This window comes from Rhamphochromis sp. 'chilingali' (assembly GCF_963969265.1).
Source record: "Rhamphochromis sp. 'chilingali' genome assembly, chromosome: 8".
Lineage (NCBI taxonomy): Eukaryota > Metazoa > Chordata > Actinopteri > Cichliformes > Cichlidae > Rhamphochromis > Rhamphochromis sp. 'chilingali'.
Genome location: NC_137935.1, coordinates 3,514,074 through 3,530,559, shown reverse-complemented (window position 1 = coordinate 3,530,559; position 16,486 = coordinate 3,514,074).

Here is a 16,486-nt window from a genome sequence, read left to right as displayed (position 1 = left end):
AAAGCTGAATGTTTTTGGAAGTAGTTTTTAGTTTGTTTTTAGTTTTAGCTATTTTAGGGGGATATCTGTGTGTGCAGGTGACTATTACTGTGCATAATTATTAGGCAACTTAACAAAAAACAAATATATACCCATTTCAATTATTTATTTTTACCAGTGACACCAATATAACATCTCCACATTCACAAATATACATTTCTGACATTCAAAAACAAAACAAAAACAAATCAGCGACCAATATAGCCACCTTTCTTTGCAAGGACACTCAAAAGCCTGCCATCCATGGATTCTGTCAGTGTTTTGATCTGTTCACCATCAACACTGCGTGCAGCAGCAACCACAGCCTCCCAGACACTGTTCAGAGAGGTGTACTGTTTTCCCTCCTTGTAAATCTCACATTTGATGATGGACCACAGGTTCTCAATGGGGTTCAGATCAGGTGAACAAGGTGGCCATGTCATTAGTTTTTCTTCTTTTATACCCTTTCTTGCCAGCCACGCTGTGGAGTACTTGGACGCGTGTGATGGAGCATTGTCCTGCATGAAAATCATGTTTTTCTTGAAGTATGCAGACTTCTTCCTGTACCACTGCTTGAAGAAGGTGTCTTCCAGAAACTGGCAGTAGGACTGGGAGTTGAGCTTGACTCCATCCTCAACCCGAAAAGGCCCCACAAGCTCATCTTTGATGATACCAGCCCAAACCAGTACTCCACCTCCACCTTGCTGGCGTCTGAGTCGGACTGGAGCTCTCTGCCCTTTACCAATCCAGCCACGGGCCCATCCATCTGGCCCATCAAGACTCACTCTCATTTCATCAGTCCATAAAACCTTAGAAAAACCAGTCTTGAGATATTTCTTGGCCCAGTCTTGATGTTTCAGCTTGTGTGTCTTGTTCAGTGGTGGTCGTCTTTCAGCCTTTCTTACCTTGGCCATGTCTCTGAGTATTGCACACCTTGTGCTTTTGGGCACTCCAGTGATGTTGCAGCTCTGAAATATGGCCAAACTGGTGGCAAGTGGCATCTTGGCAGCTGCACGCTTGACTTTTCTCAGTTCATGGGCAGTTATTTTGCGCCTTGGTTTTTCCACACGCTTCTTGCGACCCTGTTGACTATTTTGAATGAAACGCTTGATTGTTCGATGATCACGCTTCAGAAGCTTTGCAATTTTGAGACTGCTGCATCCCTCTGCAAGATATCTCACTATTTTTGACTTTTCTGAGCCTGTCAAGTCCTTCTTTTGACCCATTTTGCCAAAGGAAAGGACGTTGACTAATAATTATGCACACCTGATATAGGGTGTTGATGTCATTAGACCACACCCCTTCTCATTACAGAGATGCACATCACCTAATATGCTTAATTGGTAGTAGGCTTTCGAGCCTATACAGCTTGGAGTAAGACAACATGCATGAAGAGGATGATGTGGACAAAATAATGGTAAATGGCCTGTATTTATATAGCGCTTTACTAGTCCCTAAGGACCCCAAAGCGCTTTACATATCCAGTCATCCACCCATTCACACACTGGTGGTGGCAAGCTACATTGTAGCCACAGCCGCCCTGGGGCACACTGACAGAGGCGAGGCTGCCGGACACTGGCGCCACCGGGCCCTCTGACCACCACCAGTAGGCAACGGGTGAAGTGTCTTGCCCAAGGACACAACGACCGAGACTGTCCAGGCCGGGGCTCGAACCGGCAACCTTCCGATTACAAGGCGAACTCCCAACTCTTGAGCCACGATCGCCCAAAATACTCATTTGCCTAATAATTCTGCACTCCCTGTACAATGGTGTACTGTAGGCTGCAGGTACTTTGTTGTTGAGTCTGACAACAATTGGAACGAAAGACTTTCTGAATCTCTCCTGGTTAGGGGTTGGAGGAGGATGTGTTTGCACAACAAAAGCAGGAGAGCAATGAAGCTGAAGGCCTGTGAAAATCTCAGCAGGGTGCTAGGAGGTGTTAGGTTCAGGGAATTTACACAAATTTGTGCAGGGCTAGTAAATCTAGTAGTAGGGACTTGCACCAGAAAAAAAAAGTCAGTAGTTCTAGTGTTAAAGCTGTAGCGCCCAGATTACTTATGTAGTCAGCTACTTCCGTGCAACTGATATAAGATGCGGTAAGCTGAACACAGCTTCAACCGTCTGTTTGTTGAAAAATAGTAACTGTAACGGCGTTGTAACGTTAGGAATAGTAATTAGTTAGAATACTTGCTACTGAAAAAAGTAACGCCGTTATTCCCATCACTGTTAATTACAAGTGTGTTTCAACAGAGAGGTCTATTAATACATGTTGAGTGAGAAAGGTGACTGAAAAGGAAAAACTCAATGCATCATCCCCCAGCAGCCTACACCTACTGCAGCATAACTAAGGGAGGATTCAGGGTCACCTGATCCAGCCCTAACTATTAGGGGTGCAACGATACTCGTATCGATATTGAACCGTTCGATACAGTGCTTTCGGTTCGGTACCCATATGTATCGAACAATACAAAATAAATTTTTTAATTATTTTATCAACTTTCCTTCTGACGATGCTGTCTGTGTTGAGCGCTCAGTGGATCTGCGCTCGACAGTGCAGCCTAGGCGGAGTAGTCGAACGCAGATTCACTGAGCGCAGGGCAAGCTAGCGAGACAGAAGTTAAGCTCTCCTTGCAACATGGCAAATTGAACCTCCCCCACCCTCATTCAGATCTGGCGTTTGGAACTATTTTGGTTTTCATGTGAGGTATGACCCTGAAGGTAAGCGCGTCATGGACTAAAGTAAAACAGTATGTTGGATGTGCCACGCAAAGCTCAATTACATGGGTGGGAGCTAGTGTGTTAGCGCAGTTAGCTCGTTAACGTGTTGGCCGTCCAGCCCCATGCACGGGCGATCCGTGGTAGCTCGTTAACGGAGATTTGCCAACGTCATTTCAACGAGATTTACGCTGACAGCACTAGTGGGAACACAACAAATATGACTGCACATTTACACCGACATCATCCTAGTGCAAAGACAAGTGGAAGCAGACAAAAACAATAACCACGCATGCTACAAACTTCACCCGAGTCATTTAGACAGCCGTTAGCACATGATTCTTCTTATGGGGACCTGATATGTTTAATATGCTGCTGAGAATATAGCCCAGAAGAAGCGTATAGTATAGCTTTTATTTTGGAAAGAGCCATTTCTCTGTAATAAACTCTCTTTTCCAAAGATGAGTGATTCCTCAATCAGATACAGGGCTCGCAAAATCGCATGCCCGACGTCCCGGGGCTAGCGATTTTTCCAGTCGGGCTACCAAAATCGATCTCTGCCCTGCCCGTCGGGCTATCGTAGGAAGGAAAAATATATGTCAATGGTTTTGCATTCTTTCGGAAATGTAGCTGGGTAATTTTGTCATTGGCATCGGTGAGCCACTGCCAATATGTGACATATTGAAATCGCGTTTGAATTTGCGCTTGTTTTTTGCTTTCACTTTGCAATCGCGCGAACTGTGTATTGGTGAGTGATGATAATTTGCGCACCAATTCCTCTGACATCGTCTTATCAATCGTTAGCTTACTATGCAAACATGACAAGTGAAATCTCCTGCAGCAAGCTTAAACATGTGAGAGGTTGATCGCGCAGAGAATCGCTGAGCGTTATGTGAGTGCGTGTGTAAAAGCAGCAGGATATATATTGTAGCGGGTCAGGGCTGTTCGGGGTTCTGTTTGTACAGTTATGTTTTGTTTATGTTGCCATAGTGACGGGTGACGCCCTCTCGCTGCGACGGTGTGTCCTTCCGGGGTCAGAGGGCGCCCTGTGTGTTGTTGTTGTTGCTGTGCTGTTGCCGCGCTGAGCAGTTAGCTAGCGGCAGTGTTCTTCTGCAGATGTCAATAAACTGCTGTGCTCCCTGGCTAGCTCACGGGAAGCAAGACCAAACGATACCTCCGTCACCTCCTTGTCTGAGCTCGCCACATTGGTGTCAGAAGTGGGATGATGGTGGCACCCCATGTTCTGACCCGAGTGACTTTTCCCCCCTCCGGTCGTGACCGGCCGGTGCGCCAAAAGAAGGCACTTGGACATTTGCAGGACTTTGTGTGGGGTAATGGGGTCGTCGGGGACGACTGACCCCTTAGGTGGGGGCTATGTAGCGGGTCAGGGCTGTTCGGGGTTCTGTTTGTACAGTTATGTTTTGTTTATGTTGTCATAGTGACGGGTGACGCCCTCTCGCTGCGACGGTGTGTCCTTCCGGGGTCAGAGAGCGCCAAGTGTGTTGTTGTTGCTGTGCTGTTGCCGCGCTGAGCAGTTAGCTAGCGGCAGTGTTCTTCTGCAGATGTCAATAAACGGCTGTGCTCCCTGGCTAGCTCACGGGAAGCAAGACCAAACGATACCTCCGTCTCCTCCTTGTCTGAGCTCGCCAAATTGGTGTCAGAAGTGGGATGATGGTGGCATCCCATGTTCTGACCCGAGTGACTTTTCCCCCACCGGTCGTGACCGGCCGGTGCGCCAAAAGAAGGCACTTGGACATTTGCAGGACTTTGTGTGGGGTAATGGGGTCGTCGGGGACGACTGACCCCTTAGGTGGGGGCTATGTAGCGGGTCAGGGCTGTTCGGGGTTCTGTTTGTACAGTTATGTTTTGTTTATGTTGCCATAGTGACGGGTGACGCCCTCTCGCTGCAACGGTGTGTCCTTCCGGGGTCAGAGGGCGCCCTGTGTGTTGTTGTTGTTGTTGCTGTGCTGTTGCCGCGCTGAGCAGTTAGCTAGCGGCAGTGTTCTTCTGCAGATGTCAATAAACGGCTGTGCTCCCTGGCTAGCTCACGGGAAGCAAGACCAAACGATACCTCCGTCTCCTCCTTGTCTGAGCTCGCCACAATATTTTAGTTCTGCTGAGCCAAGTAAGACAGGTCAGGGTGAAGAAGTGACAGCCAAAGAAAAGCTTACCACAAAATGGAAAAGTTATGACAAATCAGACTATAAGGCAAAAAGAAAGTGCAGCTTTATGGTTTCATGGACAAAAGAATTTCTGTGGCTGCAATATGACAAGTGAAATAACCAGGGCTGCACATAAGTGGTCCGCAGGTGCGCATTCGCTGTCAAAATAAAAAACGGGCACAAGATAAGAAGTTGCAACGCGTGTTTGCATACATAAGATTTTCAGGAGGAGGACAGACATTTGTTTAGAACTCTTAAAGATGTCGAAGAAGCAAGCTCCTTTAAGCAATTACTGTGATGTTCCTCCACCTCCAAAGAAATGTCAGAAGGAGTCCGAACCACAAAAGAAGCATGTATTCTCGGAAAAGTAGTTGCAGGAGGTGAGCTGGCTTCAAACAAATGATGAACGCACAGAGATGTGGTGCGGAATGTGCCGTGAAAATTTAATAAATGACAAATTAAAAAGGCATGAACATTTTTTTTGTATCGAAAAAATATCGAACCGTGACACCAAAGTATCGAACCGAACCGAACCGTGAATTTTGTGTATTGTTGCACCCCTACTAACTATATGCTTTAGCACAAAGGAAAGTCTCCTGAATCCAAACTGGAAGCTTGTTCCACAGAAGAGGGGCCTGAAAACCCAAAGTAAAATCTGTTTTTACTAGATTTTAGTAATTTTATACATTTTTCCTGCCATTACCTATCACTAATAGGTGCTTTGTTACATGATCCTTATCACATCGCTACCCTCAGCCAGCAAGATTGCATGCATTAGTTTCGCCAGCAGTAAAAGTTCTTGTTCCAAGAAATGCAACTTATCTTGATCTTTATCAGCCTTTTGCTCTACTGCATGTTTGAAGGCTCTTTCGAAAGCCTTAGACTGTAGTGCCTCACCTTTAAAAAGAGGAATGTCCTTTGCTGGCAACTGAGCCAGCTGCTGCTGTTTCACAAGTAACTCAGTGATTACAATCTGTTTGTGCATGATTAATAATATATCATCACTTCTGTTAACTTGAGCATTAAATCCACACTGTAAAAAAATCTGTAAAAATACAGTACAATGTACTGTATTACTTCTGTATTAGTCATTTACAGGTATTTTCCTGTATTTCTCAACTACTGCAATGCATTGTGGGAAAAAGAATCCCAAAAGGGGGGAAAGGTAAGAGCAAAGCAGCCATTACACTTGTTTCAGCTTTCATCAGGATTTTGCACTCTGGAGTTGGGGAAACTGCCTTCAAATTTCTGTGGTAAATATTAAAGCTCATGTTTTCTTTTATTAAAATAATGTTTTTCAAAAGACTAAACTATAGTTAACTTGTTTCTACTATCTCCAGATAAGTCAGGAATATTGAACTGACTCATTTTTAAAATAATTGTTTTTTAGGTTTAACATGACTTAAGCTTTCCACTTTTGTTAATATTAAAATAATTTTTGCTATGATACCACATGGCTGGAACAGTTTTCATAAATACTATCCAGTCTTTAAGTCCGATATCATTAGCCATGTCTGGGCCCAAACTCGATGCAGGGTTTCACACTATATGGCGGATGCTCTGATAAGACCTGAGTGCTCACACTGTGCGTCCATAACATGAAGTTTTATAAAAGCTCTCCCTCTTTCTGTCTTTCACTCACACAGACACGCACGCACGCACGCGCACACACACACACGCACACACACACCACCACCACCACCACCACCACCACCAACAACAACTTTGCTAAATTGCTAATGAAAAACATTAACCAGGCAGCTGCAATCAAGCAGCAAATATGTGGCGAGCAATGTTCCCTCTAATTTTTCATGAGTCTGAGTGAACACACAAACTCCCTGAGTGGCCCCTTGGACCACTATGAGCAACAGCAGACGTGTGCACTGTGGTCATGCCAGCATCCAATCCATCACATGTCACATGGTTTATTAAAATAATCAAATTACAGCATTTGCATTTAAAGTAGACTACTTTTAATTACGTGCTTTATCCCACTTACAGTGAAAATTTAAAAAAATCTTGTTCATGACCTGTGTAGTATGTTAAATGGTAAATGGCCTGTATTTGTGTGTACATACACTATTGGAAGTAAAAATAACTTGGACTCCAATTTTGAAAACACGTGTTTAAAAACAAACAAACAAACAGAGTTGTACAACTTTGTTTTGTTTTGTTTTTATAAAGCTCTGACTTGTATTATGAGTCTGAGTCTGTGGTCTGGGAGAGAGTCTGTAACTCTCTGTCTGCAAAATACAGTATATAATGACCAATGTTGGGTAATCAATTATATAGTTACTTCTTCAAAAAAGTAACTGAGTTTTGCTGCTGCTGTGTACCTAAAAATGCAGCCAAGGCAGTTTTTAAATAAACATTTTAAACTATTTACAGAACAATCAGCTGTTCTGCATCAAATTTGATGTCACACAAACTCTCATATCCCGATGTAAGACATTTCTCATCCCGATAATGATATATATCACAAAATAGTGCATTTTCTGTAAATTCTGTGAATCTTGGGCTGCTCGACTTGTGTGAAGTGTTTTCAGCAGGGCATTGTGTGGCTGTCGAATGTCTTAAATGTTTTGGGGAACGGTTTACAGCATAATTTGCATTGTTCAGTTTCCTGGTCTGTGTAAGGCTTTTCATAACCAAATCATGTCCATGCTACAGAGTTTAGGAATTTAGTCCATGCTGCTCTTTGATAAGATCCTCAATTTGTTTGTCCTTCTGTTTGGAGCTAACTGGTTCTGCCTCATCCTCACTGGCCATACTGGTATTCTCTGTGCCTGCATCTACGTGGTGACTGTAAGCGCCATTTATAGTTCATGTTTTTATTTGAGGTAATTTGTTTGATGCATATTCTGAAATTTGATGTTTGAGAGTAATGTGTATCATTTCAGTTTATTCTGAAAAGTCTCAACAGGATCTTGAGCTTCATTGTGAAAGGTTTGTGTGGAAAATAAGCAAAGGGATGGTGGAGCCACATGATGGTTTTACTGTTGTTGTTGCTAACGGCAACTGGTAAAAACAGTCCGTCCATAGTGTGGTTATTTTAAACATAAGAGAAAGTGAGAACTTTAATAAATTACTATAGGCACTACAGTGACCATCAAAACGATTAAGAAATATTTCTGCAAACAGTGTATTTTGCGACACCACGAAACAAACAATAGTGTATAATATGAAATGATAGATGTTTTCATATCATCATCCGATATATATATCGTCATATTACACAGCCCTAATTCTTTTTGTTTTTATTCATTTTTCTACCTTAAACATAAACAACAGCAACAAAAAACCAACTTTTTAAAATGTCTTTTTGTTCCTCTTTTTTTCCTCAGAATAAATTCTGACTAAGTTCAATGGTTGAGATGGAGGAGCAAAACAGCGACGTGTTAACCTCGACTGCTGAAGTTCCTGTATGAACTGAACAACTCAGAGGAAAAGCTGAGTGTATTTTATTCAAAGCTCAGATGGGACTTGATGGACTAACATGCAGGCTGCATTCAGGACTTTATCAAACTGGTATATGAAGAGTGGTAATGAGAAAGTGTGCACACACAACGTGTCACTTTGTGCTTGCTCTTCCTCTAGCCTCTGTGTCGCTTTGTAGTCATTTGTCTTATTATTGTCTTACGTGTTGTGATTTAGGGTCTGTGCGCACAGGCAGATTTCTTTTTGCTTGGGAAGTGATCTTGTTTTCAGAGGCTTCTCTAACATTTAATGGCTGTGATATTGTCACGGCGAGTGAGATGAGCCGTGTGGAAGTAATAAAGGAGGATCCAAACGCAGGCACTCGTAAAGGTGGTTTATTAAACACAAAATAAAAATAGACCGGAAAACGGAGAATGAACTAAACTATACTGGGAACAACTAACTACTGAACACGAACATGAACATGAAGGAAGATAGACGATGGCATATGATGGTGACAGCAGGGAGAACACACGAATGGAACATGGTAGAAACACAGACGGACCAGCAACTACTACAGCTGAAGACACGACTTAAATACACTCAGAGAAACACAGGGAGATTACACACAGGTGGGGGACACAGCTGGGAGTAATTAACGAGACGAGACAAGGGAGGTAAACTGAACACACCCACATGAGACGCAGACCTTCACAATAAAACAGGAACAAGACATCACTACACAAAGACGCAGACCAGACACAGAACTAAACCCACACAAAACATGAGAACACAAACCCTGTGAACAAAACCCTAAACCAGAACCACAGTAATATAATCTATTGTAAATAATCAAAACACCAGAGAACCCCAAAACACTCTATAATGCAAAAATAAACCCCAAAAAAAACCAACTTAAAATGCTGGGTCGAACCGACCCAGAACCGTGACAGATATATGTCAAACTTTTTCCTCTATTTTAACAGCTAAGAGCATTTAGACACAGCAGGAAAAAAAGGTGTGCACTGAGGATTTTGAACTATGATGTTTGATGTTTGAACTATGATGTATGATGTCACTGCTGAGGATTTTTGGACACAGCTCCTTATTCACTTAGCTGCTGTTTGCAGTTTAAGTCTTCATCCAAACAAGCTCTCCTAATTGTATTTTGCTCCTTACTGTCTTTGAAAAGAAAGAGCTGACAAAACAAGTCTAGTAAATGCACTTTTATCTTTAAGTTTGGTATAGTCATCTGTCTTAAGCTGTTTTGTGTTTTATTTATCATATCGGGGAAAAGTCCTGTCGGCCCTGTGCTGAGAGGGCTGTGCTCATCCTGTTCTAATAAACCCGAATTTCAGGAACACCTTCTTTAGGTCTGTTCAGTTTCATTCATGTAGCACCACTTAAACAGTCAACAAATCCTGACTCAATGTCTGTTATATTGTAAGGACAAATGTTCGCACAAATGTGAATTGCATTCACTTCATTGATGAAGTAAATGCAATTCAGTAATCAAAGGTGAGTGGCTTTAACGGACTACATGTGTATACTGTATCATAAGTGGACAGACATGGATGTAAACCACACCTTAACTGTTTGGCTGAGGTAAAACAACCACAAGGCAGTGATTCGAACTTGAAGGTACTCTGGATATTATTAACTGTGAACATATCGTTAACATTTTTCGTTTATATTGTGGGGCGATCGTGGCTCAAGAGTTGGGAGTTCGCCTTGTAATCGGAAGGTTGCTGGTTCGAGCCCCGGCTTGGACAGTCTCGGTCGTTGTGTCCTTGGGCAAGACACTTCACCCGTTGCCTACTAGTGGTGGTCAGAGGGCCTGGTGGCGCAAAGTGTTTTGAAGAAAACACTTTGGAGCCACTTGAGTGAATGTATATAAACATCAGGGTAACCTGATTTCAAGGAAATAAAAATGCTGAAAATTTGAATGTTTGTGAGTTATTTTGTTCATGTATTAGATGTTTAGTTTTATGACGAGATGCATGCTGTCATTATTTATTTTTTTATTTTAGTACAGTTTTTGAGTTGACAAGAATGAAAGAATATTTAACATTATTTGTACTAATGCTGTTGTGTACTAAGCACAGATTAATTTACGAATTACGAATTTTTGAGCAAATGGTGTATTAGGTTGTAATCGTATAGAAATATACGTTTAAGGATATGAAGAAGTACATTTAATGAGTTACAGTGAAAATAAGTGCCTGTAACCGTTGCAGATTTGCAACAAGTAAAAGCTAACAACCTGATTAGCCCACATACATATTTTATGAGACTGGATAAGTCAGTTGTGGTATCTATGAGTTTTCCATTTGTGAATGAACGTAAATACTCACATCAGCTTGTTGTGGGAGCATCATGCCAACTCCTTCCTTCTTAACTCCTTGTGACCTTTGTATTGTGACAGGGGATTTCTAAGAATCACCCCACAGTTCTTCAGCTTGAGACACCTGAGTTAGAAAACACAAACACTGCAGTTGTCTTTCACTCGCGAGGGCAGTCATGGACGCACGACCTGCATCTCATCACTGTCTGCGTGCTTTATTTATACTTTTCTGTGTGGCTCTGTGTGTGTGTGTGTGTGTGTGTGTGTGTGTGTGTGTGTGTGTGTGTGTGTGTGTGTGTGTGTGTGTGTGTGTGTGTGTGTACAAATAAAACAGTTATTCTAAGAACTTTGAGCTGAGGTTCCCCTTTTTCTAATTCTGTATGTTCTTACAGAAAGAGGAAGCTGTTAGTTGTTTATCACACAATTGTCACGGCGAGTGAGATGAGCCGTGTGGAAGTAATAAAGGAGGATCCAAACGCAGGCACTCGTAAAGGTGGTTTATTAAACACAAAATAAAAATAGACCGGAAAACGGAGAATGAACTAAACTATACTGGGAACAACTAACTACTGAACACGAACATGAACATGAAGGAAGATAGACGATGGCATATGATGGTGACAGCAGGGAGAACACACGAATGGAACATGGTAGAAACACAGACGGACCAGCAACTACTACAGCTGAAGACACTCAGAGAAACACAGGGAGATTACACACAGGTGGGGGACACAGCTGGGAGTAATTAACGAGACGAGACAAGGGAGGTAAACTGAACACACCCACATGAGACGCAGACCTTCACAATAAAACAGGAACAAGACATCACTACACAAAGACGCAGACCAGACACAGAACTAAACCCACACAAAACATGAGAACACAAACCCTGTGAACAAAACCCTAAACCAGAACCACAGTAATATAATCTATTGTAAATAATCAAAACACCAGAGAACCCCAAAACACTCTATAATGCAAAAATAAACCCCCCCCAAAAAACTTAAAATGCTGGGTCGAACCGACCCAGAACCGTGACAGATATATGTCAAACTTTTTCCTCTATTTTAACAGCTAAGAGCATTTAGACACAGCAGGAAAAAAAGGTGTGCACTGAGGATTTTGAACTATGATGTTTGAACTATGATGTATGATGTCACTGCTGAGGATTTTTGGACACAGCTCCTTATTCACTTAGCTGCTGTTTGCAGTTTAAGTCTTCATCCAAACAAGCTCTCCTAATTGTATTTTGCTCCTTACTTAAACATATCGTTAACATTTTTCGTTTATATTGTGGGGCGATCGTGGCTCAAGAGTTGGGAGTTCACCTTGTAATCGGAAGGTTGCCGGTTCGAGCCCCGGCTTGGACAGTCTCGGTCGTTGTGTCCTTGGGCAAGACACTTCACCCGTTGCCTACTAGTGGTGGTCAGAGGGCCTGGTGGCGCAAAGTGTTTTGAAGAAAACACTTTGGAGCCACTTGAGTGAATGTATATAAACATCAGGGTAACCTGATTTCAAGGAAATAAAAATGCTGAAAATTTGAATGTTTGTGAGTTATTTTGTTCATGTATTAGATGTTTAGTTTTATGACGAGATGCATGCTGTCATTATTTATTTTTTTATTTTAGTACAGTTTTTGAGTTGACAAGAATGAAAGAATATTTAACATTATTTGTACTAATGCTGTTGTGTACTAAGCACAGATTAATTTACGAATTACGAATTTTTGAGCAAATGGTGTATTAGGTTGTAATCGTATAGAAATATACGTTTAAGGATATGAAGAAGTACATTTAATGAGTTACAGTGAAAATAAGTGCCTATAACCGTTGCAGATTTGCAACAAGTAAAAGCTAACAACCTGATTAGCCCACATACATATTTTATGAGACTGGATAAGACAGTTGTGGTATCTATGAGTTTTCCATTTGTGAATGAACGTAAATACTCACATCAGCTTGTTGTGGGAGCATCATGCCAACTCCTTCCTTCTTAACTCCTTGTGACCTTTGTATTGTGACAGGGGATTTCTAAGAATCACCCCACAGTTCTTCAGCTTGAGACACCTGAGTTAGAAAACACAAACACTGCAGTTGTCTTTCACTCGCGAGGGCAGTCATGGACGCACGACCTGCATCTCATCACTGTCTGCGTGCTTTATTTATACTTTTCTGTGTGGCTCTGTGTGTGTGTGTGTGTGTGTGTGTGTACAAATAAAACAGTTATTCTAAGAACTTTGAGCTGAGGTTCCCCTTTTTCTAATTCTGTATGTTCTTACAGAAAGAGGAAGCTGTTAGTTGTTTATCACACAATTGTCACGGCGAGTGAGATGAGCCGTGTGGAAGTAATAAAGGAGGATCCAAACGCAGGCACTCGTAAAGGTGGTTTATTAAACACAAAATAAAAATAGACCGGAAAACGGAGAATGAACTAAACTATACTGGGAACAACTAACTACTGAACACGAACATGAACATGAAGGAAGATAGACGATGGCATATGATGGTGACAGCAGGGAGAACACACGAATGGAACATGGTAGAAACACAGACGGACCAGCAACTACTACAGCTGAAGACACTCAGAGAAACACAGGGAGATTACACACAGGTGGGGGACACAGCTGGGAGTAATTAACGAGACGAGACAAGGGAGGTAAACTGAACACACCCACATGAGACGCAGACCTTCACAATAAAACAGGAACAAGACATCACTACACAAAGACGCAGACCAGACACAGAACTAAACCCACACAAAACATGAGAACACAAACCCTGTGAAGAAAACCCTAAACCAGAACCACAGTAATATAATCTATTGTAAATAATCAAAACACCAGAGAACCCCAAAACACTCTATAATGCAAAAATAAACCCCAAAAAAACCCAACTTAAAATGCTGGGTCGAACCGACCCAGAACCGTGACAGATATATGTCAAACTTTTTCCTCTATTTTAACAGCTAAGAGCATTTAGACACAGCAGGAAAAAAAGGTGTGCACTGAGGATTTTGAACTATGATGTTTGATGTTTGAACTATGATGTATGATGTCACTGCTGAGGATTTTTGGACACAGCTCCTTATTCACTTAGCTGCTGTTTGCAGTTTAAGTCTTCATCCAAACAAGCTCTCCTAATTGTATTTTGCTCCTTACTTAAACATATCGTTAACATTTTTCGTTTATATTGTGGGGCGATCGTGGCTCAAGAGTTGGGAGTTCGCCTTGTAATCGGAAGGTTGCCGGTTCGAGCCCCGGCTTGGACAGTCTCGGTCGTTGTGTCCTTGGGCAAGACACTTCACCCGTTGCCTACTAGTGGTGGTCAGAGGGCCTGGTGGCGCAAAGTGTTTTGAAGAAAACACTTTGGAGCCACTTGAGTGAATGTATATAAACATCAGGGTAACCTGATTTCAAGGAAATAAAAATGCTGAAAATTTGAATGTTTGTGAGTTATTTTGTTCATGTATTAGATGTTTAGTTTTATGACGAGATGCATGCTGTCATTATTTATTTTTTTATTTTAGTACAGTTTTTGACAAGAATGAAAGAATATTTAACATTATTTGTACTAATGCTGTTGTGTACTAAGCACAGATTAATTTACGAATTACGAATTTTTGAGCAAATGGTGTATTAGGTTGTAATCGTATAGAAATATACGTTTAAGGATATGAAGAAGTACATTTAATGAGTTACAGTGAAAATAAGTGCCTATAACCGTTGCAGATTTGCAACAAGTAAAAGCTAACAACCTGATTAGCCCACATACATATTTTATGAGACTGGATAAGTCAGTTGTGGTATCTATGAGTTTTCCATTTGTGAATGAACGTAAATACTCACATCAGCTTGTTGTGGGAGCATCATGCCAACTCCTTCCTTCTTAACTCCTTGTGACCTTTGTATTGTGACAGGGGATTTCTAAGAATCACCCCACAGTTCTTCAGCTTGAGACACCTGAGTTAGAAAACACAAACACTGCAGTTGTCTTTCACTCGCGAGGGCAGTCATGGACGCACGACCTGCATCTCATCACTGTCTGCGTGCTTTATTTATACTTTTCTGTGTGGCTCTGTGTGTGTGTGTGTGTGTGTGTGTGTGTGTACAAATAAAACAGTTATTCTAAGAACTTTGAGCTGAGGTTCCCCTTTTTCTAATTCTGTATGTTCTTACAGAAAGAGGAAGCTGTTAGTTGTTTATCACACAATTGTCACGGCGAGTGAGATGAGCCGTGTGGAAGTAATACAGGAGGATCCAAACGCAGGCACTCGTAAAGGTGGTTTATTAAACACAAAATAAAAATAGACCGGAAAACGGAGAATGAACTAAACTATACTGGGAACAACTAACTACTGAACACGAACATGAACATGAAGGAAGATAGATGATGGCATATGATGGTGACAGCAGGGAGAACACACGAATGGAACATGGTAGAAACACAGACGGACCAGCAACTACTACAGCTGAAGACACGACTTAAATACACTCAGAGAAACACAGGGAGATTACACACAGGTGGGGGATTCATGTAGCACCACTTAAACAGTCAACAAATCCTGACTCAATGTCTGTGATATTGTAAGGACAAATGTTCGCACAAATGTGAATTGCATTCACTTCATTGATGAAGTAAATGCAATTCAGTAATCAAAGGTGAGTGGCTTTAACGGACTACATGTGTATACTGTATCATAAGTGGACAGACATGGATGTAAACCACACCTTAACTGTTTGGCTGAGGTAAAACAACCACAAGGCAGTGATTCGAACTTGAAGGTACTCTGGATATTATTAACTGTGAACATATCGTTAACATTTTTCGTTTATATTGTGGGGCGATCGTGGCTCAAGAGTTGGGAGTTCACCTTGTAATCGGAAGGTTGCTGGTTCGAGCCCCGGCTTGGACAGTCTCGGTCGTTGTGTCCTTGGGCAAGACACTTCACCCGTTGCCTACTAGTGGTGGTCAGAGGGCCTGGTGGCGCAAAGTGTTTTGAAGAAAACACTTTGGAGCCACTTGAGTGAATGTATATAAACATCAGGGTAACCTGATTTCAAGGAAATAAAAATGCTGAAAATTTGAATGTTTGTGAGTTATTTTGTTCATGTATTAGATGTTTAGTTTTATGACGAGATGCATGCTGTCATTATTTATTTTTTTATTTTAGTACAGTTTTTGAGTTGACAAGAATGAAAGAATATTTAACATTATTTGTACTAATGCTGTTGTGTACTAAGCACAGATTAATTTACGAATTACGAATTTTTGAGCAAATGGTGTATTAGGTTGTAATCGTATAGAAATATACGTTTAAGGATATGAAGAAGTACATTTAATGAGTTACAGTGAAAATAAGTGCCTATAACCGTTGCAGATTTGCAACAAGTAAAAGCTAACAACCTGATTAGCCCACATACATATTTTATGAGACTGGATAAGACAGTTGTGGTATCTATGAGTTTTCCATTTGTGAATGAACGTAAATACTCACATCAGCTTGTTGTGGGAGCATCATGCCAACTCCTTCCTTCTTAACTCCTTGTGACCTTTGTATTGTGACAGGGGATTTCTAAGAATCACCCCACAGTTCTTCAGCTTGAGACACCTGAGTTAGAAAACACAAACACTGCAGTTGTCTTTCACTCGCGAGGGCAGTCATGGACGCACGACCTGCATCTCATCACTGTCTGCGTGCTTTATTTATACTTTTCTGTGTGGCTCTGTGTGTGTGTGTGTGTGTGTGTGTGTGTACAAATAAAACAGTTATTCTAAGAACTTTGAGCTGAGGTTCCCCTTTTTCTAATTCTGTATGTTCTTACAGAAAGAG